At 45.9% G+C, this 25,349-nt stretch overlaps 1 protein-coding gene and 1 long non-coding RNA gene across 2 annotated transcripts in view; one reads left to right on the plus strand and one right to left on the minus strand.

Moving 5' to 3' along the window:
• DENND4C (DENN domain containing 4C) overlaps window positions 1-10,272 on the minus strand; it is a 92,267-nt gene extending 81,995 nt beyond the window's left edge. Inside the window, exon 1 of the mRNA XM_083592679.1 lies at window positions 10,025-10,272. The gene's annotated coding sequence lies outside the window, so the exon portion shown is untranslated. The remainder of the gene's footprint in view (window positions 1-10,024) is intronic.
• The window catches only part of LOC310753144, a 356,996-nt gene that overhangs the window by 24,610 nt on the left and 307,037 nt on the right, over window positions 1-25,349 (plus strand). The gene's annotated exons all lie outside the window — the stretch shown is intronic.

Genomic DNA, 25,349 nt, shown 5'->3' on the forward strand with positions numbered 1-25,349 from the left:
CACTAAGAAAGTCTGAACTGCAAGACACAGAAGAACAGAGAGAATGACACCTTTTAGGGTGGGCAATACAGTGGTGCCCCGCAAGACGAATGCCTCGCAAAACGAAAAACGCGCAAGACGAAAGGGTTTTTCGGTTTTTGCGTCGCTTCGCTAGACGATTTTCCCTATGGGCTTGCTTTGCAAGACGAAACGTCTTGCGAGTTCTTGTGAGTTTGTTTCCTTTTTCTTAAAGCCGCTAAGCCGTTAATAGCCGCTAAGCCGCTAATAGCCGTGCTTCGCAAGACGAAGAGACTCGCGGAACGGATTAATTTCGTCTTGCGAGGCACCGCTGTATATCACCCAAAACCAGTTTCAAGTGCATATCGTGATATCGGCTTCATCATTTCTGACCTGGCAATAATACATCACAAATCATGATGTGTGTGTTTGTCCGATGCAAAAATCAGAATGTGGGAAAAACTGTGAAGCCAGCCTCCACATAGCTCCCTCCTGATTTCAGACATTGTGATATATCAGTATACAGTGGTACCTTGGTTTCTCGAACTTAATCCTTTCCGGAAGTCCATTCGACTCCCGAAACGTTCGAAAACCAAGGCGCAGCTTCCGATTGGTCAGGCGCTCCGGAAACAATAGCCGACAGTCGCATCGGACGTTCGGCTTCCGAAAAACGTTAGAAAACCAGAACCCTTACTTCCGGGTTTTCGGCGTTTGGGAGCCGATTTGTTCGTCAACTAAGCCGTTCGAGAATCAAGGTTCCACTGTACATCAGTATATTGTGATGTTTAGCTGGTGATATATCGCCCAGCCCTACTTCCTGCCAGACCTGACATGTGTTTCGTTTGCCTCTAAGCTGCTCACAGTTTCCTCCAACCAAGCAGTTCCATTTGTTCTGCTGTGAACAACCTGTTTCTCCAATGCAGTCACCTGTTTTCCTTCTACAGTCTACTATTAATGGAAAGCTTTTCACATGAAAAAAACAAATAAAATCATGATAACTGTACAGTCATACCTCATGTTACGTTTGCTTCATGTTACTTTTTTCAGGTTACGTCCCGCGGCAACCCGGAAGCACCAAAAAGGGTTGCTTCCGCGTATCGCCGCTCGCGCATGCGCAGACGAGCAAAATGACGTCACACGCATGCGCAGAAGTGGCAAATCGCAACCTGCATATGCACAGACGCGCAGACGCGGGTTGCGTTCTTTTCATGTTGCGAATGGGCCTCCGGAACGGGCCTCCGGAACGTTTGCAACCAGAGGTACCACTGTACTATTGAAGTGTGTCTCGTTTTTTTCTGAATGAAGATTAGAGACACAGTACTACTTGCACATACGCCCACAGAGGAGAACCCTGTCCCTGCATTTCTGTGTAAGTTGCCATCCTCAGCATGTCACCTGACTGGAAGCTCAGAGCAGTGATTCATACAGAGATACAACATGTGATGTTTTCTGAAGATGCAGCAGACTCAGCAGAGGATAAACAGGCCAGTGCCCAGAACTCAGCTTCTCCTGTGGATAGGTGCTGAGAGCCAGTGTGGTGTAGTGGTTAAGAGCGGTCGTCTCGTAATCTGGGGAACCGGGTTCGCGTCTCCGCTCCTCCACATGCAGCTGCTGGGTGACCTTGGGCCAGTCACACTTCTTTGAAGTCTCTCAGCCTCACTCACCTCACAGAGTGTTTGTTGTGGGGGAGGAAGGGAAAGGAGAATGTTAGCCGCTTTGAGACTCCTTAAAGGGAGTGAAAGGCAGGATATCAAATCCAAACTCCTCTTCCTCTTCTTCTTCTTCTTCTTCTTCTTCTTCTTCTTCTTCTTCTGGCTCACAAAAGTATTGATTCCTTGCTGCCCGGTAGCAGTTTTCCCACGGCACATACGTTGTTTGGGAATTACTGGGCGAGGCATAAAAGAAAATCTCGCAGCATTTCTGGTGTGTCTGTACATATGCGAGGAACAGATTTTGCAGAAATCATAGTCTTAACAGGTTACATAAGATGTTCACCAGCCAGAAGACTGAAAAGCCTGGTTTCCTGTCTGTAGCAAAGAGCCAAATGGCAAGAAAACAGCAAGATCAAATGGCCAGGCAGCCGATAGTTTGGTCTGAGATGAGCAAGAAAAGGGAGCAAAAAGGCAGGTAAAGAGAGATCTGAGTAGGGGGTAGGGGGAAAGCAGATTTCAGTTTCTGTATTATCCCATCCTACAGATAAGGTAGGGTTCACTCTAACCAACTGAGCTATCGGGGCTCATGTTGAAGTATATATTCTTGTTTTATTTGGCCCCTATCTGTAGGATGAGGACATGGGTGGCGCTGTGGGTTAAACCACAGAGCCTAGGACTTGCCGATCAGAAGGTCAGCGGTTCGAATCCCCGCGATGGGATGAGCTCCCGTTGCTCGGTCCCTGCTCCTGCCAACCTAGCAGTTCAAAAGCACGTCAAAATGCAAGTAGATACCACTCCGGTGGGAAGGTAAACGGCGTTTCCATGCGCTGCTCTGGTTCGCCAGAAGCGGCTTAGTCATGCTGGCCACATGACCCGGAAGCTGTACGCCGGCTCCCTCGGCCAATAAAGCGAGATGAGCGCCGCAACCCCAGAGTCGGTCACGACTGGACCTAATGGTCAGGGGTCCCTTTACCTTTTACCATCTCAACAGCACAATGCGGTAACAAGAAACTAGATCTCTGGACGATCGTATTGGTGCACGGGAACCAAAAATGATACTATGAACTGAGTTACTCACTTATATCAATGTTACACAATCCACATCCGCTTCAAACAGACCAAAACAGCGGCACTTGGCAAACAACGTAACATCCCAAAGCTACTCTCACTCCTCAGCTTAAAAGCTAACTTGCCAACAAGCCTTTTTATTATTCCTATTATTACTTACAACATTATCTCGCAGGGCTGGATATATTCCTATTTTTATCAGCTTAATCATTTACAGCTGGAATTTGTCCACAACCACTGGACTTAACCACCTCGATTCTTATGCTCCTTCCATCAGGCAGAAGCAGAGGGGAAGAGAAGAAGAGCTATCCCATAATTTCTGCTAATTTTCAGCTCTCTTTAGCTCTCCCTAAACTGTCACCTAGCAGCAGCCATTGCATCAGGCAATTTGAACCATTCAATCCCAGCGAATCATTTTGAGAACAGGTGCCTGAGCTTGAATGAATGAATCTTTATAGGCGTCAGCCATTGGCCATAGCAACGGAACAATAATATGATATACAAAGAATAGAAATAAAAAGTCAATTATGTAAAATACATTTTAGGGTTCTGAATCAGTAGTCAAGTGGTGGATCTTATTCTCATTGCCCCAGCTAAAAACCTTGCAGCCTTTGCTGTCACCTGCTCATCTTGATCTGCCAAGAGAAAGGACACTGGGGCAGTGGCTGGGCAACCCGGAATGGACAATAAAAGAGGGGTGATAATCTCATTCCTCAAGCAAGAGTGCAAGCCAAAAGGGCATGCGCCACCAATTCGGGACTGCCATCTCCACCGGGACAGAAGCATTTTTCATATGGAATCTGTTGGAATCGTCCCTCAAGTACAGCCGAGGGCAAGACATTCAATCTTGAGAGAGTGAAAGCGTGTCTGTATTTTAGAATTGCTAGGTTGTGGTGCCTGAGCTAGTTTTCCTCCCTTCTCCTTCCCAATCCCTTCTTCCTTGTCATGTATTTTAGACTGTAAACATTAGGACACAGCTTTTTTATTTATTTTTACTACAGATGTTTGGAAGCTACTTTCGGCATTTCCCCCACCCCCCTCAAATTGTTTGGGGTCAAAACAATTTAATGAGATAAATAAAATACTTGTGGTTTTTGCACTGCGGTGGGGTGGCACATATGCCACAAATACGTTGTCCGTAAAAATGGGAGGGAGAGATTAATGCTGCCTTCTTCCGCAGGACAGAACCAACATGTTATTTTGTCAATAAATACCACTGCTACCTTTAAAGCGAAAGAAAAATAGTTGATCAATGGATTAGACAAGGAAAAGCTACAAAGAACCAGCGTGGTGTAGTGGTTAAGAGCGATAGACTCGTAATCTGGTGAACCAGGTTCGCGTCTCTGCTCCTCCACATGCAGCTGCTGGGTGACCTTGGGCTAGTCACACTTCTCTGAAGTCTCTCAGCCCCACTCACCTCACAGAGTGTTTGTTGTGGGGGAGGAAGGGAAAGGAGAATGTTAGCCGCTTTGAGACTCCTTCGGGTAGTGATAAAGCGGGATATCAAATCCAAACTCTTCTTCTTCTTCTTCCTTTGGATTCCATTTCAGTCATGCTTGTTTTGAGTTTACCTTTTTAACAAGTACAGTAGTTTGGTTTTCTTGGCCTAGCTACCCATGAACACACAGATAAGGGATTTTTGCTTTTGTTTGGGCTCATATATATTAGCTATATATTCAAGTTATAGGGATATGGGATCCTTTGTTTTTAGGAGTTTTTCACAGCAATGCTTATCAGACTGAATTTACAACTAAACTGGATTTGACAGTGGAAGTTCTGTATGTTTTACACGTGGAATTGCCCCGTTTTCTCAGAACGGGATGTCTGATTTTAACAGCACTAAAACACACACACACACACGTGCCTGACATTTATCTCCCTAGCTCTGATATTGGAAATTATTTCAAAGGAGTTAAGGCACGTGGAAAGGGGAGGTATAGGAAGTTCTCTGCATTCCCAATTCATGCGCACTTTTTGTTGTTATAAATGCCACACATGACACTCAAACCTCACACTCATCACATCTCGTTCAGCCCTTATTACTTATGTTTTCAAATCAGTGTTTCGTAAAAGCCAACCTAGATTATATTGTTAAACCATATGTTTATTTTTCTATCATGTGTCTACAATGGTTTCTTATTTTGACAGCAACTCATGAGTGAGCAGCTGACACCAACTATTTGAAAAACAAAACCCGCAATGCACCTATTGAAGAAAGTTTGCATTCTCAGAAGATCCAGTTTATTTAAAGCAATTTATCAAAGTTTTGGGTTAAGGGGGGACAAGAGAATCTCCACGCTGTGAGCCTGATTAGGGCTGCCAAGCCCTTTTGCTCACCTGGCCTTACATGCAATGGCAGGTATGGGGCAGCTAAAGGTGATGCCAGCCCAAAAGGGAGTTTCAGGTGCCACTGATCTGCAACACCTGTAAACCTCTCTAAAGCCACAACGATCAGTGAATTGTCTGGGCTTCAAAGCACAGTGTAGGGCACTCTACAAACCTCAACCATCATTTTTAGGAGCATTTTTCTCTCCTCTGCAGAGATTTCAAAGGTGCTCCCTGGGGCTGACTCCCTCAGCCTACTGTACAAAGGTAATTCAATATTCCACCCACTTTTTACTCCCAGCCCTGGCATATGGTCCCCTGAAGATCGCCCATGATGTAATGTGGTCTTCAGGAGAATAAGAAGCTTCCCACACCTAGCTTAACTTTTCTGTCTCAGGGGTTGCTGGTATTTGGACACATGTTTAGAGCTGGAGGAGATGAACCATAGGATTGCAGAGTTGTAAGGGACGCTTTGGAATTATGGTGCTGGAGGAGACTCTTGAGAGTCCCATGGACTGCAAGAAGATCAAACCCATCCATTCTGAAGGAAATCAGCCCAGAGTGCTCACTGGAAGGACAGATCCTGAAGCTGAGGCTCCAAGACTTTGGCCACCTCATGAGAAGAGAAGACTCCCTGGAAAAGACCCTGATGCTGGGAAAGATGGAGGGCACAAGGAGAAGGGGATGACAGAGGACGAGATGGTGGGACACTGTTCTTGAAGCTACCAACATGAGTTTGACCAAGCTGCGGGACGCAGTGGAAGACAGGAGGGCCTGGTGTGCTCTGGTCCATGGGGTCACGAAGAGTTGGGACACAACTAAATGACTAAACAACAACCACAAAGGGACTCCCATGCAATGCAGGAATCGCAACGAAAGAATCCATGACAGATCCACAGGAGGGCCAAAAAGGCCAAAGGAGCTCCTCCCCACATTTCTTTAGGAGGAATGTGAAAAGAAGAAAGGATGGGGAGGAAAGACCCCCTCCCTCTTTTTCTTTAATGGAGTCCTTTTTCCTTTTAGGGTGGGGCAAGCCAGCTCTCTGAGAGACACAACACAGACAAGCTTCTTGCAGAAATTCAACTGCCTTTTCTAAATCTGCATGGGGAGCGGGGAAGAGTTGGAGGTGCAGAAGGAAGGCAGGTAATACATTATCTGGTCATCGGGAGATGGAGCAGACTTCCAGCACCCACCTCATCCCGTGGCCTCACCCTGGCAGGTCAACAAGGATGCTCCAGAGAAGAGAGGTCACCAAATTCATTGCTTTAGCAACGGCAGGTAAAAATAAAAGACAGTCATTAGAAGAAGAAGAAAAACATTTTTAAGACGAAGAGGATGCAAAAGGGAATAGAAAAATCAGGGGCCTACAAAAGCCACAAGAGGAGCTTCATTTGCCAAATGGTTGCCCCTCTGGCTCCTGGGGGGTTGACAGAGTTGGAGTCCCAAAGCTAGTGAAGGCCACACGATAAAGAGAGAGAAAAACCACTCATGGATGTGAAGGTTCGAGAGCAGAGTTAGCATCCCAGTGTCAGAAGCCTTGGTTATATCCTGCCCAGATTACGGCAATGCACTCTACATGGGCTGCCTTTCAAAAGGGCTCAGAAACATCAACGGGCTCAAAGAGCTGCAGCCAGACCGTTGAACAGGGCTGGTTATCATGAGCAGACAACTCCCTTGTTACAACAGCTCCACCGGCTCCTGGACTGTTTCCGGGCACAATTCAAAGTGCTGGTTGTGACCTATAAAACCCTATATGGCTTAGGTCCAAGCTATCTGATAAACAGTATCCCCTCATACAAACCTGCCTGACTTCTGAGGTCTTTGGGAGAAGACCTTTCTCTCGGTCCTGCCGCCCTCCCAGGCTTGCTTGGTTGGGATGCAGAGCGGGGCCTTCTTGGTGGCTGCTCCCAGACTTTGGAGCTCTCTCCCTAGAGAAGCTAGACCGGCTCCCTCCTAGCTGTCCTCCTGCCAACAGGTGAAGAACAGGCTTTTGGGAAGTGACTACAGTGGTACCTCAGGTTACATACGCTTCAGGTTACAGACTCCGCTAACCCAGAAATAGTGCTTCAGGTTAAGAACTTTGCTTCAGGATGAGAACAGAAATCGTGCGCCGGCGGCGCAGCAGCAGCAGGAGGAGGCCCCATTAGTGCTTCAGGTTAAGAACAGTTTCTGGTTAAGAACGGACCTCCGGAACGAATTAAGTACGTAACCTGAGGTACCACTGTACTTTTAATGAGGGGCCTGGTGCCATTTTTGTTGTGATTGCCTGTAGATCATACATAGATCATATGTGTATGTCTTTAATTGTTTTAAAATTATTGGGGGGTTTTCTATGCTCTTCATAGAACTGTAGAGTTAGAAGGGACCCTGAGGATCATCTAATCCAACCTTCTGCAATGCAGGAAAAATGCATCTGTCCCATACAAGGATTGAACCTGCAACCTTGGCATTATGAGCACCACACTCTGAGCTATTCTTATTTTATCTGTAAGCCACCTTGAGTCCCTGTCAGGGTATTAATAAATATACAATACAGTCATACCTCATGTTACATTCTTTCAGGTTACGTCCCACGGTGACCCGGAAGTACCGGAAAGGGTTACTTCCAGGTTTCGCTGCCCGCGCATGAGCACAAAAATGACGTCACACACATGCACAGAAGCAGCAAATCGCAACCTGCATCTGACAGGGCCCACCAGGAACCATATAAAGATGATCCAGGGGCAGGATTTAGCCCCCAGTTGGACATTCCTAGTTTAAAGCATAGTAAAGTACCACTGCAAACTGCTTGGACTGAGAATTCTTTATTCACAAACGCAGACAGTGCTATTAACTAGTTTGCGAGTTTGCTAGGTTTGCAAACTAGTCACAATCAAGATGCTGTACTACCCAAGGCCCAGTTATTTTTAGCAGATACTGCTGCGAAGACATCTCTCTTTTGGTTTATTAGAGAAGAGTCTGCACCAAAACATGGAACTAAACTCTAGATGTTTTTACAGTTCAAAGCTTTAGGGATCACATTTCTTTCTACGCTTTCCTCATATAAAAGCAGCAAAATAGCACATCCAGAATCGTACTGAGCAGCGTTACATACACAAAAGTGTTATGTACCAAACACAAAAAGTGAGCCGGAATATTGCACAACACCAGCAGCACGGCTGCAAGGTACTGGTAAGTCCACTTAATAATATTAGCTCTTGTAGCCAGGTCCCCAAACACAGGTAAACAGAAACTGAAAACTGCCTGAATAATTACTCATGAATTACTGCCATTTTATTTTTATTTTTTGTCAAAACACTACAGAACTCAGCTCACATAGCAACAGACATCATGACACATCACAGCAACTGGCTTATTTCTACTCTTTCCTGAGAAATAATGTTTAGGATTTCTTACACAATTTCCTTCTAGAGTTACGTCGAATCACACAGGAACTCAAGAGAGGAGTTGGCAGGGAAAAAGCAGATAAGGTAGAAAGTTACCTCAACACCTGCAGAATATATCTCCTTTGTGCTGGCATCCAAGGGGGCCCTTTCAACTAACTAATCCTCCATCTGCCAGGCACAGAGGAAGCCAAAAGTTGGGGGCAGGGACACAGAGAGGGAACATTTGGAGCAAATACTAAGCAGGATTTTTTTCCCACCAGCAATTCAGTTATAATGGCTTCCTCACACCGATAATGAAAAATTGAAACTATTGCTGAAACACATTGGAAATATCATTGCTAAACATGGCAATGCCCAGTGAAAGCAGCTTGCTACCACTTTCCTCAAGACTGATGATTGATGATCTCAAGAAGAAACTGCCTTGTAAAAACCACCACCTAACAAGCAAGCTACTCTTCGCAGCATACCCTCCAACATTTTGGTGATGAAAATAGGGACGTACTATTCAATAATAAATAATAATAATAATAATATTTTTATTATTTTTGCTCCAGACACTCTGGGCAGCTTCCAACATATATAAAAACATAATAAAACATTAAGCATCAAAAACCTCCTTCTACAGGGCTGCCTTCAAATGTCTTTTCATGGTTACTTATCTCCTTGGCTCCGGGGTCACATAACCCCATACACGCCAACATTTCTCCAATGAAAACAGGGACGTCCTAAGGAAACATTCTGGAGTGAAACCAGAAACTGGGACGGCGTCTGTAAATCCGGGACTGTCCCTGGAAAACAGGGGCACTTGGAGGGCTGTCCTATAGGCAGCAAAATGACAACAAGGCGCGCACAGGTGTGTAGGCTTCCGGTTTCCGCTGCATGCGCAGCAGATGTGACAACAAGCGGCACATCTTCCCCGATGCTCAGCAAGAAAGGATGGGGCCCTGTGGGGCCGCCTTCTTCCCCGCGACAAGCTGCTGCCTCCCCATCCCCACCTGCAAGCGAACGCCGCCCAGCACACCTTGGGCAGGTGAGGACATGCGCGGCGAGGAGGAGGAGGAGACAGCCGTTCCCAGGAGGAAACGCGGAGCGAGTAGAACAGCGCGCGAGACTCTTTTCCCCGCCACCCCTCCCAACCCCACATCAGGAGGGCTGCCGCCGGACGCCCTCCGCTTCCCAAACCCTATACAAAAGAGGGCAGCCCTCGCTTTAGAGAGGCCACCTCCACCCCCTCCGGGGCCGGGCGCAATTCCCACGCGCCCTCTCTCTCTTTCGCCTTTCTGCGTTTCCAGCCTTCCTTCCCACTCACCCCCAACTTGCCCCAATGCTATGGGGAGGGGAAAGGGCTGCTGCTGCTGCCGGGGAAGTGCGTGGGGGGCGAAACAGCCAGCCCCACGTCCTCGACTCTGCATTCGCCCTGGCCGGGTTGCGCGCGCGCGCTCTCTCCCCGCCACCCTCTCCAAAACGACCCTCTTGGAGGGCGAGCTAAGGGGGTCTCCTAACCGAGGAAGCGCCCCGGGAAGCGGCCGAGCTCTCGTCCGCCTGTCAGCCTGCCCTCCCCACCCGGCCCCCCGCGCTCTCCTCTCCCCGCCTCACCGGCGGCGCTGGCCAGACGCGGGGCTCCCCGTCCGTCGTCGCCTCGGGCGCAGAGACTCCCTCGCGGCCTGGCTCGCTCCGGCGCCGCCTCACGAGCAAGCCGAAACGTCGCTGTTGCTGGCGAGGGAGGAAGCGGCCACCATGTTCCTTTCGGCCCCGCCAGCGGCTGGAGGCGGATCCGAGGCCCGCCCAGGAGGAGGAGGAAAGAGGGCGAAAGGGAGCGCAGGCGCTCCTTAAGCAGCCGGCGCTTCGCAAGGAGGCGCTGAAGAGCTCTGGCTCCTCTAACGGCAGCTGGGAGGACTCTCCGCCGCCCGAACGTCGCCTCCGCTCAGGGCGAGGGCAGGAGGAGCCTTTCCCGGGCACGGGCGCGCCGTCGAAGCGCCGGGGCTGCGCTCCCTGTGCGCTCTGGCGCTCGCCTTGGCCACTGTGCGCTCGCCGTCCCGTTACGCACGTTTACCGGTTGGCTGGGGAGGGCGGGGGGCGGAATGCGGCAGGAAATCCCCCCCCCCCCGCGGCCCCGGCAAACGTGCGCAAGAAGAGGCTGCCCTACTGGGAAGGTTTCCTTCCCGGGGTGGCGGGTGGCGGGTGGCCATCATTCTCCTCGGCCGCGCGTAAGCGAGCAGCAGGGAAGGAGGGGGAAAGCGAGCGAGCTAAACGCCGGATCTGGGTTCTCCGGAGCAGAGTTGTGCTTGGGGTGTGGTGGGACACACAGCCATTCACAATGAGATCAGGTGTTAAACAGGTTTGTGTTATTGCCCCAACTCTGTTCATTATTTTCATTTCCATGATCCTACACTTCGTTGAAGGGAAATTCCCCACCGGAGTAGAAATCGTATACAGTATAGAACAGATGGAAAGCCGTTTATTCTGAGCAGGCTGAAAGCGAAGAGTAAGGTTACCGAAACTTCCGTCATAGAGCTTCAATAGGCTGATGACAACGTGGTGTGTGCACGCTCAGAGGATGACCTCCAAACCATCCTACATATCTTCGCAGAAGCTTACGAAAAGCTTGGCCTATCGCTCAACATCCAAAAAAGCACAAAACAACCCCTCTGCAGCGCCACAAATCCAACTGAACGTGTAACTTTGGAAAGTGTCAGTTCTGTCAACTTTAGTTGCCATTCTTCTTTGGTTGGGACCTCGCTCGTTTTCCATTTAGGGGCTAACAAAACACAGGCTGCAGTTGTAGCATACATAAATAACCTTTTTTTGACACCTGGGGATTTCAGTCTGAATTATTCCCAACAGAAAGGACTCTGGTTTGGGGGGGAAAGTACATTTAAACATTTTTTTTTTCAGTTCATTATGGATCATTTCCCAATACTCTTTTACCCTTTTACAAGTCCACCACATATGAAAGAACATTCCTTCCACCTCTTTGCATCGCCAGCACTTATCTGATTCAGTCTTATACATCTTAACAAGCCCACTCGTAGTTCAATACCACCTGTGAATCATTTTCAGGTAATTCTCCTTCAAATAATAACATGCTGTAAACTTCAAGTCACTTTTCCAGAGTTTCCCCCAGAGGTTAGAATCTATATTGTGTCCTATACCTATTGCCCAGTGTGTCATTGAGGCTTTGAGTGACATTTTCAGGTCCGGCCATTACAAAACTCTTTCGCAATATTTTTTCCCCAGAAGGGCTGCAACTTTTTTTCACAATATCAGCACTTTGTGCTGCACAGAAATCACAAGACATCCGACACATTTGAGTTCGCAATCGCCATGCTCCACCGCAAAGCACAACATTTGCCTCTCATATGGCTCAGGAGAAGCAAGACTAAAAAGACAGCAGTCGTTGCATTGAGGAAGAATCCTAATGTGCTCTGTAATCCTAGAATTGGCTGGCTGAATTGTGCAATGATAAATGAAAGTTGAATATTCTTTACAACTGGCCCAAAGCATCATGAACATATGGATTGGACTCGCATCCCATTGTGAAAGTGTGTTCTGATAGTCCAGAAGTACCTGCTTTTCTGGCTTTGGCCAAAATTGTCTTTGCTATTTTGACGGCTAATTCGGTTTCCCTATTGCTTTGGGGATAGGCAGGTGAAGATGTCTGATGATCAGATCCCCACTGCTTTTGGAATGTTCTGAAATGCAAACTGTGGTCCATTATCAGAGAATACAATATCTGCTCTTCAATATGTGGGCGAAAAGTCTGTTTAGACTCTTTATGATTGTCCTAGATCCATACCCTCCAACATTTCTCCGATTAATATCGAGGCGTCCTAATGAAAAGCGGGATCAAATAGAAACCAGGATGCCTTTGTAAATCCAGGACTATCCCTGGAAAATAGGGACACCTGGAGGGTCTGTCGATCTTCTATCTGGTAGTGGATCCATCTACCAAAAGAGACCATCTTTCTCTTCCCATGTGAATAAATCTACCCCCTGGCTGCTGTGCTACTGACACCTCCAAATTCTCCCTGCAATGCCCCCTGCCCCAAACATTAACATCATGACAAGAAAGCATAGGTTTCCCTTTGAAGTTTGGCCCTACACCTGGCTGAATTGTCCCTATTTTTAGACAGCTGTCTTGAATCAGAATGTGGCATACTCGTCGGCTGAGATTTTGAATATCTTTTTTGAACGTTTGACTCTGGTCTGGAAAAATTAGCACAACTGCAACCTGTTTTGTCCTTAAAAACTACATTGTCGTTCATTCCGGCGTTTCCTTCACCTCCCCTGGAATTCTGCCAATCATTGTCCGTAGGCCTCCTTGACCGATGTGATAAATGACAAACTTATTTTCAGCCTCTGAAGCACTGAGCTTTCTAACAGATTGGGTCCCAACACAGGCTTGGACTGAACACTGCGAGAACGATTGCTGCCTTCAAACATGTCAAGTGAATTTGCTTTTCTTTCCTGATTTAGTGGCTGTTCAGTTGAGCTGTCGGAGAGCTCATAGTCTCTGCAGGCACTGCAGCGAAAAAACAATTGGCCAAGTGGAAAAACCCATTGTCCACACTATCTGTCCAACATTCAGGTAACACACATCTTATACAAAAATATACTGAACATCCAGAGTCAATTACCATCCCAGTATTGTGGCTCAAAAAAACAACCATCAGCCATTGCCTGGCTCTCTCCGTCATTTCTTGTAGCAGTAAAGGGAAGGAGGCTGGGCTGTTAGCAAAATAGATGCATCACATTTATGAGACCTCAGGTTCAACTCCTGCAGCGGAGAAGCAGGAAGGAAAATCTGGTAAACCTCGAGGTGGCATTTTGAAAAAGTGTTCCTGAAAAGTAAACATCAAAAAGAAAAGCAAAAAAACAAAAGTGGAGCTGAGATTCTGCAGAGCCCTGAAACTATAGGCCAGAAGCTGCTCAACTAAGATGCATATATGCCAACCACAGGAAATGTGAATATACCCTCCCTAACTTTTGTACACAATGCTGTTGCCCAAATACACTGCGGATGGGTGACCTTATGGGAACTGATGCAGAGGTTTCAACACCCTTCTCTTGAAATCTCTGATTTGCCTGTTTCCAGTGAAATCAAGAGCAAACACTGGTCGCAAAATGGGCACTAGGTTTAAACAAAGCAGACTGTGTCAACTGCTCATTTCCGGGTACTTGACTTACTGTACAGGAAAGGCTCTCACCTCTGTGTTTTCTGGAAGCTTAGTCAATAAGTCCTGAACGGATTGAGATAGATGAGAACACATGAACCGAAGACCCAGTTTCTCCCGCAGGCTGCAGTTCAGTGCACCCTTGCCTAGGTTGGAGTAAACCTCTTAAACACAATGGGACTTACTTGCAAGTAGATGTGCACGGAATTGCATCGTCAGGCTTTGTGCACACTGTAACTTTAAAGCACATTTCCCCCCTCAAAAAATTACGGGCACTGTAGCTTATTCAGGTTTCCTTGGAATTGTAACTCTGTGCATGGGCTCAGACAGGACTTCTGTTGGGGAGGTGGGGGTGGGCAGGACCCCCAGCTGTCATCATCCTCTGTCTGGCTCTGTCTAGCATTTTCAGAATGAAATGTCTCAACAACAGTGGTTTCAAATTACTTTCTTTTGAACCCCAAGGGCTCAGAAAAATCCGACTAAACCTTCCGTCATGTGAAAACTAGGAAGCTAAACAAAAAATTAACACCGGGGAGCAGTGGCGTAGCGTGGGGGTGTAGGGGGGCCCGGCCGCACCGGGCGCAACATCTGGGGGTTAGGGTTAGGGGGCGCAAATCCACGGGTTAGGGGGCGCAAATTACTTGCCTTGCCCCGGGTGCTGACAACCCACGCTACGCCACTGCCGGGGAGTACCTTTCATGTGGTTAACGAGTGTGTATTTTGCAAAATTACAAAGAGCACTCCCTTTTTCATCTTGTTTTAGAAAAAAAATCTAAACCAAACCAAGTTTTCTCGGCTTTGATGCAAAAATTTCCGCACTTCTTAAATCCCTCCCCCCCCATGCAGTTTTTCTGTGTGCACTCAGTAAGCAAAGCCCATGGAGATGTTCCCCTGTCATTGTTGACCTTAGCCAGGTCTTTACTCTCCGCAAAGGACTGAATAACCGCTCCAGGGGACAAGTGCATTGCTGAGCAAGAGAGATGGCCGGTCAGACCCACTGCTGCGGTATCCTGAATTCTGATGTTCTGCAGAAAACGGCTCGCACATTATAACGAAGGATGAAATGATAGGCTACATGCATTTGTGTGACAAAAGCAGGCACTGACTTTTTCTGGAGAAATGCTCTCTAGGGAGGGAGATGGTGGTGTTTGTATATTTTTACTTGTTTTGAGGGTGACAGCTGCCGCCCCTGTCTACGCCCATGACTTTTTGAGAGTTAAACTCTAGTGACCAGAATTCATAGAGTGGTAGAATGTGATTTAAGGGGATACAGTGGTACCTCGGGTTAAGTTCCGGAGGTCCGTACTTAACCTGAAACTGTTCTTAACCTGAAGCACCACCTTAGCTAATGGGGCCTCCTTCTGCTGCCATGCCACCGGAGCACAATTTCTGTTCTCATCCTGAAGTAAAGTTCTTAACCTGAAGCACTATTTCTGGGTTAGCAGCGTCTGTAACCTGAAGCGTATGTAACCTGAAGCGTATGTAACCCAAGGTACCACTGTAATATGTATGCAGACCATATTACTGCGTGACGCTCCTTCCTGAGTGGTGGTTAGCTTGGTAAAATATGAGGTGCTTTGTAATTTTAAGGCTATGGCACTGTGAGCTTTCAGTTAAACAAAAATACTACTGCCCCGATTGTACCTCCCACTAGTAGAGCAAATTGACAGCTCGCTGTATTCTCGGATCTTATTTAGGATAACAGAGACTTTCATCTCTTCCAGTTCGAGTAAATAAACCGAATCGACTGTGTTACGGATGTTCAAGGGCAACCTTAGAAAACCTAGGGCTCTGTTTGCCCCTTGCTGTTGTATTACCTTCCTTCCTGTTCATTACGTTACAAATTGAAACCTGTTTTTCCCTTTCGGTGGGCCCCTCAAAGCAGAGAATATTAAGCAAGTGGAAGGATATCTTTTATTTGGAGCAGATAGCGTTCAAACAGCAGCGTGCAAGCTTCCAAGTTACACAATAGTCTCACATTTGGGCTGCATGTTCAAAGGGAGAAAATAAAATAAAAATCGTGGCGGGGGAGGGAGATTTGATGTCCCTGGGCAAGGCATGTTTTTGTAGATAGTTCATTCCAATGCCTGCTAACAGTAGTAGGTTTAAAAAACAGACACACAAAAACTGTTAAGATAAAGGGAGACAGCTGGAGGAGACAATTAGGTTGAACGCAGGCCATGTGATCACATTTCAAGTTACACAAAACCCACCCCTAACCACAAGGGACAAAGCAGGGCGGGCTATGAAAAAATGTGCTAACTTTGAAGCTATTAATATCAGGCATTGCATGCAAATTGGTCATATGGGATATAGCAGTATATGAATCTCACAATTCCTAAAACAGATTAAAATCTCCACTTCAGGCACTGGGCAGTGAGAAAATAGTATTATTATTAAAGCATTTATTGGGTAGAGCAGAGTAATAAGAGCAATGGGTGGCATATGATGTGCCCTGGGAATTATACAGAAATCTATGTGCAGCAGATTATTTAGATATAGCAGCATCGGTGTGCATTGGTCTTTAGAGAGGACAAGAGGACAGGTCTGTGCCCTGAGGAGCTTACAGTATAAAATTGCGGAGAAAGCGGGCCAGACACGGAGGCAAAGAAGCAATATGCGGTTGTTTCAGTTTGCAGCCTGTGTTTTGGTTGACTTAGAGTAGCACACGTGAACAAGGTCTTACTAGCCCATGTCTAGAAGTCTAAACTGTTCAGCCCTTGCCCAAAGGATTAGGTGCATTGTACCTCTCCACTGGTTGAAATGGTTGTTCTTTTTTTTTTATAAGATATTTATTAAAGTTTTAAAAGTTTATATAAAATAGAAAAAACAAAAAACAGAAACAGTAAAAATACATACAAAACACATACAACAACAAGTATAATTTCAATCCCTTATATTCATAAAACTTACTTTCCCGACCTCCTCATACCTCCCCTTTCTGTATTCCAATCTCTAATTAATTCAATTCAGCAAATCCTTCCCCTAATTTCTATATAATTTTTAACCTTTCTTTTCTTGATCACATAATCATTACAGCTTATAACCACTTAATTTCTGAATCAACATCGTTCTAACCTTCAATAATTTTACAATGTTTCCTAAGATAGTCCTTAAATTTCTTCCAATCTTCTTCCGCCGTCTCTTTTCCCTGGTCTCGGATTCTGCCGGTCATTTCTGCCAGTCCCATATAATCTATAACCTTCATCTGCCATTCTTCCATGGTGGGTAGATCTTCTGTGAAATGGTTGTTCTTACCTAGGACAATTATAAAAAGGTAAACAGTAAAGACCCCTGGATGGTTAAGTCCAGTCAAAGCCATCCAGGGGCCTTTACCGTTTACCTTTTTATAATTGTCCTAGGTAAGAACAACCATTTCAACCAGTGGAAAGGTGCAATGCAGCTAATCCTATGGACAAGGTCCAGTCAAAGGTGACTATGGGGTGTGGAGCTCATCTCACTTTTCAGGCCAAGGGAGCCGGCGTTTGTCTGCAGACAGCTTTCCGGGTCGTGTGGCCAGCAGGCCTAAACCGCTTCTGGTGCAATGGGACACCGTGACGGAAACCAGAGTGCACAGAAACGCCATTTACCTTCCCACCACAGTGGTACCTATTTATCTACTTGCACTGGCATGCTTTTGAACTGCTGGGTTGGCAGGAGCTGGGACAGAGCAATGGGAGCTCACTCCATCATGGGGATTCAAACCACCGACCTTCTGATCGGCAAGCCCAAGAGGCTCAGTGGTTTAGACCACAGTGCCACCCATGTCCCTTGCAGGACTATTAATATTACCATGGAACGAGTTCCCTAGCCAAACTGGTGTCTTGTTAATCTGAGTGAGTGGATTGGTGTAGTGTCCTTCATGTAATTACACAATACCCAAACATCAGCACGGTCCAATATTTGCCCCGTCACCACAAAATGATTTGAGCAGTGGTTCCAATAAGTGTTTGGCTCCAAGGGAAGTAGAGGAGCCACTTGTCATGCAATGGTCACACCCACTTTAGCTGACACTTTAGCTGTGCAATGAAGGCAGAATATGGTGTCAGAAAAGAGAACATCTCACTGTGCAGCCTGTCATATTGTCAAGGAGCTGTCAGGGAGGCAGGTCATCCACAGGGCAGGTACACACACAGCAGGCATGGAAGGCAAGTAGCTCTTTATTAACAGAAAGTAACAAGACTCTGGGGCTGTCCTGCCAACCTCTGACTCCTCTCTGAGTCCCAGCCTCTAACCGTCCTTCTTCTGACCCCCCCCCTTGATTGCTCAAACCCCCTGCTTCCAGCACCTCCCAGCTCATCCCTTCTGCAGACTTCTCTTCAGTGTCCCACCCAGTGCCAGATTTCATATAAGCTAAACAAGCTATAGCTTAGCGCCCCACTCTTTGGGGCCCCCCAAAAAAATTAAAGGGAAAAAAGTGGATGTACATTTCCAAAATATAAGATAAAAAACAAATTAAACCTACATACAGTGGTACCTCAGGTTAAGTACTTAATTCGTTTTGGAGGTCCGTACTTAACCTGAAACTGTTCTTAACCTGAAGCACCACTTTAGCTAATGGGGCCTCCTGCTGCCGCTGCGCCGCTGGAGCACGATTTCTGTTCTCAACCTGAAGCAAAGTTCTTAACCTGAAGCACTATTTCTGGGTTAGCGGAGTCTGTAACCTGAAGCATATGTAACCTGAAGCGTATGTAACCTGAAGCGTATGTAACCTGAGGTACCACTGTACAGCAAATGGCTTTAGATACCTATTAGGTACATTTTAGCCAATTTTCGTAACATTTTCTTTAAGTGCACTGCATGCAGTAAAATTAATACCTTCCTTCCACAATCTTTCCCAAGTTTCTAACTGAATATGATATCCAAAATCTTTAGCCCATTGTATCACCACCCCTTTGTCTTCCTCATCTTTAGTATGCCATTCCAATAATAGTTTATACATTTTCGATGATATTTTCGACGTAGCAGCTTGATCTGGCGTTTTAGCACATTGCCAGAAGTGTGGGAATTATAAGCATAAAGGATAGGCAGGAATCTCGTCTCCTAAGAGACACTCCTTTGTAGATATTAGGGAGCTGGCTGTGCCGTGTGCTCAAATGATGCTCGCTCTCCCTCCACTGGGAGACAGCTGTGAGGATCAAACATACCGCATCTGTCAAATAAACATCCTGTGGGTGTTCTGCTCCCCTTTCTCCCCACTGCTACCTCATTTTTATCTGTTCGGGGCCAAGGATCCGTGTCTCTGTGCTCTTCGCTTTCATCTGTGCAAAACAATATTTCTCTGGGGACAAAGCACGAAAAGTCCGCTTTCTGTGTGTGTTTGAGTTACCGCATGCAGGGAAAGCTACCTAGCAGGCTATTCTCCTGAAAAATAAACAGATATAAAATTTAAAGCAAATCAAGAACACACAGCTTCACCTCAACACAAAGAGTAATGGTAACACAGCAATAAGGCTTTCTATGCAAGCAGATACTAATAAACAAGACCCAAAGAGATGCAGCTAATTCAGTGGTGTCCAAACTTTTTTCAAAGAGGGCCAGATTTGATGAAGTGAAGGGCCATGAGGGCCAACCAAAGTTGTTGACCTTTGACCTTTTTTTAGGATTGAAGTTGTTGAGCTTTTTTATGATTTTACCCCAAAGTTGTTGAGTTTTAAGACTGAAGTTGTTGAGCTTTTATTAGGATTGAAGTTGTGGAGGTTTCTTTAGGATTTTACCTCAGGAAATAAACTGCCACAGGAACCGGATTAAACTGACCGGCGGGCCGGATTACGCCCCCGAAATGGACTTTGGACATGCCTGTTTTAACCCCTTCTTCCCACCCCTTCTCTACCTTAAAGCATCTCTCCTTCCCCCCCACCCACCCCCACTTTACTGGGACCCAGTTTAGGCCAAGACAAGCTGGCCATTGCCACATCTCATCTGACCCTTAGGAACTATAGGAACTGATGTAAGCAACTTCTTTCTATAACCTATTGAGTTCAATAGAACTTAGTCTAAGGTAAATGTGTATAGGATTGCAGCTGAGCAAGATGGTAAATTTTATTCCCCTCCTTCGCCCCCGCAACAGGAAACTTGGAACTCCCTTAGGATGAAGAACTAGATTCCGTTTGTGCATGGATGAGTTACACTTCATTTTCTTGCCCCAAACCAAATATGAAAACGATAGAATTCTGAAAGATGTCTCAGTTTTGCAGGTGGCCCTGAAGCACGGAGAAAAGCAAATCCTTTTCTATCCAGCCTTTTGTGCATGAACTAAAAAGGCAGCAGCTTTAGTTCATTGGACTATGGACCTGGGTGTGCCGTATTCAAACAACAAACACAAGAAAGCAATTTGACTTGTGCACATTTATCTGGCTTTAATCTCTAAAGAGCCATTTGATGTGGGCTGCCCGGGGTGTTAAATCGATCTGTATTCATCTACCGTAAGCTCTGCAGCGTCACTGTACCACGGAAAAAGCGCTCTTGAAATGGTCCGTGTTTGTCTGCCTTTGATCTCTAGGCTGTTATTTCCTGTGGGCTGCTTCTGTACGTGACGCTTGTTCAAAAGAGAAATAGCGTCCACATGTGGAGGTCTGCTGGGTGGAATATACTCATGAGCTCAGCACAAGTGTCACTTTTGCTGTTCGTGCACAGGCTAAAAAGCTACCATGATCACGTAGCTCAGTTGCGTGTCGAGACCCCGCAGCCACCCCCTCATTGGAAATAACTCACACAAGGACACGGATATTAGGTTTATGTTATTGGGCAAATTTTGGGCCACAACTTTATTGAAATTACAGAATGTGAGCGGTATTGGCTTAGGCATTGATTGGACCTGACTATATCTGGCTCCTGCCCATTGTGCAGAAAGTCCAGTAAGGGTAAGCCACCGGTAGGGGGAGCCCTGTCAATGCAAACCAACTCAAGCTCCCCCTGGTGTTCCTGTCGGGGTCGTGTCAAGGCCTTAGCCCCCCAGCCGGGTTTCAGACTAGATCTACACCCCCGGATTCCTTTAACGGAATACCCTTAAGCATGGAGTGGCAGGTGATGGCCACTCCTCACCTCCCCCCAGACAAGAAGCGAGCCAAAGAGGAAGTCCTCTGGCTCACTCCTCCGTTTAAACAACTCCGGCCGTGTCCCCCCACCCCGACCAGCGGATTGGCTGGCCGGGCTCTGACGTGGCTGGGATCCCCTCTCTTGGGGGCCCCCCAAAAAATTAAAGGGAAAAAAACCTGGGTGTACATTTCCAAAATATAAGATAAAAAACAAATAAAACAAAACCTACATACAGCAAGAGTGTTTTGTGTTGTGTAGGTTCCTATGATGGAAGTAATGGGCCCCGCCTGCTAGCCTGCTCCCTAAAATATCCCTGGTTTGCTCCTTTCTATATATAGGGTGCCTACATTCTGCATGGAATGGTTGCATGGCCACATGGGCTAATGGCTTGAGATATCTATGAGGTCCATCAATTACCATATAGCATATATTCAACACCAAAAAACAGTGACAACTTGGTGTTGACAAAGGACAGCTGGACATATAAGGGGCCCCATTACCTTCAGGAGCTGAGGGCCTCATCAAACCTAAATCCGGCCCTGGTCCCACCACCAGGATCTGGGATCTAGGTCATCTTCTTCTGTTCCCTCCTAGGCTAGGATGTAATGCCTCCATAGTTGCGACCATGCGGGTCTCTTTGGCCAGAAAGGAAGTGGAGGAAGAGGTCCACAACAGAGTCCCACCAGGGAAGCGGTGAGCATCCATTAGCTCAGGCATGTCCAAAATCCGTTTCGTCCGGCCCCTGTGGCAGTTTATTTCCTGGGGTAAAATCCTAAAGAAACCTCCACAACTTCAATCCTAATAAAAGCTCAACAACTATAGCTTGTTTAGCTTATACGTAAATCCAGCACTGGATCCTTCTCTACAGATGTTGCATTGTAATGGCTCAGGCGATAAGAGGAGGAGGATTCTTTGCCATTAATGGATGGCCTGTCTCAGTGACCAGATGGAGGCATCACAGAGAGAGACATTAATGGGGTGATGACAGTCACTCGCACCTGATATTCCCCACCGAACTCCACCAAAAGAGAGTCAGCCTTTTGTGTCAACTTTTAAACGCTTGATGGAAACATCTCTGTTCCGAGAGGACTATGCAGGCAATTTAGAATACATTTTCCCACAATGGTCAATTGATGGTTTCTGTTATATATTTTATGTATTAGTGCTGTAAACTGCTTTGGTGTTTTTCATTTTATGATATGGAGGCATATAAACTTTTTTTAATAAATAAAGCAAGCATCCAAAATTGGCTTGCAAAAGAAAGCTTTGTGCCGGATACGAATTTATTGTGGTATTTTGACTGTATTACGTTTATTTCAAATTCACCCATTTGTTGATAAATGAAATAACTATATACCTATTAAATATATGTTTTCCCTGTAATGTGGTATAATTATCATACAGGCCATGATTTGAACAAGCATCAGGATTGCACAGTTATCAGCAGGTGCCTTTTGTGTTGACTTTTAAACGCTTGCTGGAAACATTTCTGTTCTGCGACGACTACACAGGTGATTAACTCGCCTATTCCGCTGTTTTGGAAGGGGAGAATTAATGTGATTGCTACCGTTTGACTAGCACTATTTTTCTGCTTTTAATCCACTAAATTCAGAGCTGTGCCCCTCAAGGAAACGGCCAGAATGCCATGAGAAATAAACCACAGATGGATTTGTATAACCGAGGCATCCAGTCTTTAGAGAAGGCTGCTTGCTGCACCTCTTGACTATTGTTTGTTCCAGTCCTGCACACTTCTAAACTGGACTCATTTGGAATATGGGTACAGTGGTGCCCCGCAAGACGAATGCCTCGCAAGACGGAAAACTCGCTAGACGAAAGGGTTTTCCGTTTTATGAGCTGCTTCGCAAGACGAATTTCCCTATGGGCTTGCTTCGCAAGACGAAAACGTCTTGCAAGTTTGTTTTCTTTTTCTTAACACCGTTAATACAGTTGCAACTTGACTTCAAGGAGCAACTCATAGAACGCAGTGTACATAGTAGCCTTTTTTGAGGTTTTTAAAGACTTTGGTGATTTTTGAAGCTTTTCCAAAACTTCTTTTGCAGCCATTTGGTAAGTTAAACTTTTAAAACTTTTTTTGGGGGGGTTGGATTTTGGGTTGGGGTGTTTGGAATTCAATGACTTGGTGTTGGGGAGGGGTTTGCAAGAATCTGGAAGCTTGTGTGTTTTTTTCTGCATTTTTATGATTTTCTGTGACCATTGGGGCACTCTGCTGTTTTTTTAAAAAAATCTGGATTTGAATTTCTGTGTGCTGGGTGGGTGGGGGAACAGTTGGGGAGGGGTTTGCAAGAATCTGGAAGCTTGTGGTTTTTTTCTGCATTTTTATGATTTTCTGTGACCATTGGGCCACTCTGCTGTTTTTAAAAAAAATTTCTGGATTTGAATTTCTGTGTGCTAGGTGGCTGAGGGAACAGTTGGGGAGGGGTTTGCAAGAATCTGGAAGCTTGTGTTTTTTTTCCTGCATTTTTATGATTTTTTGTGACCATTGGGCCACTCTACCGTTTTTAAAAAAATTTCTGGGTTTGAATTTTGAAATGCTCTTTACAGTATGTGTGACTTTAAAGAGCACTTAATAAACTCTTGTTGTACCAAATTTGGCTTTGTTTGGACTTTTTTTGACCATAGGAACGCATTAATTGATTTTCAATGCATTCCTATGGGATTTCGTGCTTCGCAAGACGAAAAATTCGCTAGACAAAAAAATTCGCAGAACGAATTAATTTCGTCTTGCGAGGCACCACTGTAGTTTTGTCTCACCTCTCTGTATTGGTTGCTATTACCTCTGATGGAGAGATGGAGCTATTATCTGCTCCAAGAATTCACATCCCTAGAACAGTCCTTCGTAGTGGGCTAGCAGGTAGTCCTTACGCTTGCAAATGTTCAAAAATTAAACTTTCTAAGTTGCAAAACAACAACCCCCAAACCTAGATTTTTCCACAACAGCTAACTGATGTTTTCTATTGTATGTTTTATGTATCACTGCTGTAAACTGCTTTGGTATTTTTCATTTTATGATATGGAGGCATATAAACATTTTTTTTATAAATGAAAAACGCAAGCATCCAAAATTGGCTTGCAAAAGAAAATGCATGCCATGGCCTTGTGCCGGATACGAATTTATTGTGGTATTTTGATGGTATTTTGTTTATTTCAAATTCACCCAGCAAACTATGTTGACATAAGAAATAACTACAGTGGTACCTTGCTTTAAGAACAGCTTGGTTTATGAACAACTTGGATTAAGAACGCTGCAAAACCGGAAGTAGGTGTTTTGGTGTGTGAACTTTGCCTTGGAATAAGAACATGTTTCACTTCCTGTTGAGTGTGTTCCATTTGTAAATTGAGCCCCCGCTTCTATGGGAAAGCACGCCTTGGTTTAAGAACGCTTTGGTTTAAGAACGGGCTTCCGGAACGGATCAAGTTTGTAAACCAAGGTACCACTGTATATACCTGTAATGGTTCTAGGGGTTGCTCGTGCGTAAGTTGCCGCTACTCCTGGCTAGGTTACCTGATTGAACCCTTTCTGTCTGGACAGCCTTTCACTTCGTGACTGTCTCAGTCGCTGGCAGAATCCATCAGTGGGCGTTTCTTGAACTTCTTCCAGCAAAGAAGTTCTTTGACGCCAAGTCTCCTACTCTCCCTGCGCGGAAGTCTTCTGCGCAGGGAGGGTGTGGGCAGCGGCGTACCTGTGCTCTCCCCGCTGGTCTCCGGTGAAGAGTCCTGGAGCCTCCTCTCCGATTCCCCCATCTGCCCCCCTTCTCCACTGGTGTTACGCTGATTTCCTTCCCCAGCAGATGGGCTGCCTCTCTCCCTACTGGGACCCTCTCCGGCATCCCTCTGGAGCCCTCCCTCTGCCTCTAGCTCACATGGCAGTTTCCTGACAATACCTATTAAATATATATATTTCCCTGTAATGCGGTATAATTATCATATGGGCCAAGATTTGAACAGCCATCAGGACTGTACCATCATCATCTCCTGCATCAGCTGTGGAATCAGACTATGTTCTGTTTTCAGCCACGAGGTGGAGCTATAAAACCCTGCAATAAACCATATAAATGTAGCAAAGGTCTCCTTGCCTTTTTTCTTTCTTTTCTTGGCAAAGGGTGGTAGGTTTTTTGTTACACAAGGTCACAGGATTTGTTGTAATGGCGGGCGGTTGTGTGGAAATACAGTGGTACCTCAGGTTACATACGCTTCAGGTTACAGACTCCGCTAACCCAGAAATATTACCTCAGGTTAAGTACTTTGCTTCAGGATGAGAACAGAAATCGTGAGAACAGAAAGCGGTGCAGCAGCAGCAGGAGGCCCCATTAGCTAAAGTGGTGCTTCAGGTTAAGAACAGTTTCAGGTTAAGTACGGACCTCCGGAACGAATTAAGTACTTAATCTGAGGTACCACTGTAGTTGTGTACTCCTGCCTGCCTCCCCCCCTACCCAGTGCCCCCCTAAAAACATGTTTAGGGGGTACTCCCAATTTCCTACTCATATTGAAATCCTGCCCCTCAATGAGGCCAAACTTAGATTCACAAAATGTTTAGGGGTATGCTTACCCCCGCGTATACCCCCCCCCCCAAAAAAGCTCTGCCCCTACCCATTCTACACACTTCTTCTGTTAAATAATTCTTACATGGTTTGAGTCAGAGTTAAATTTTATACAGCAGTTGGCTGAGCTCAGACTCTGGACCTCATGGT

Source organism: Podarcis filfolensis (genome assembly GCF_964270895.1).
Source record: "Podarcis filfolensis genome assembly, chromosome: 17".
NCBI lineage: Eukaryota > Metazoa > Chordata > Lepidosauria > Squamata > Lacertidae > Podarcis > Podarcis filfolensis.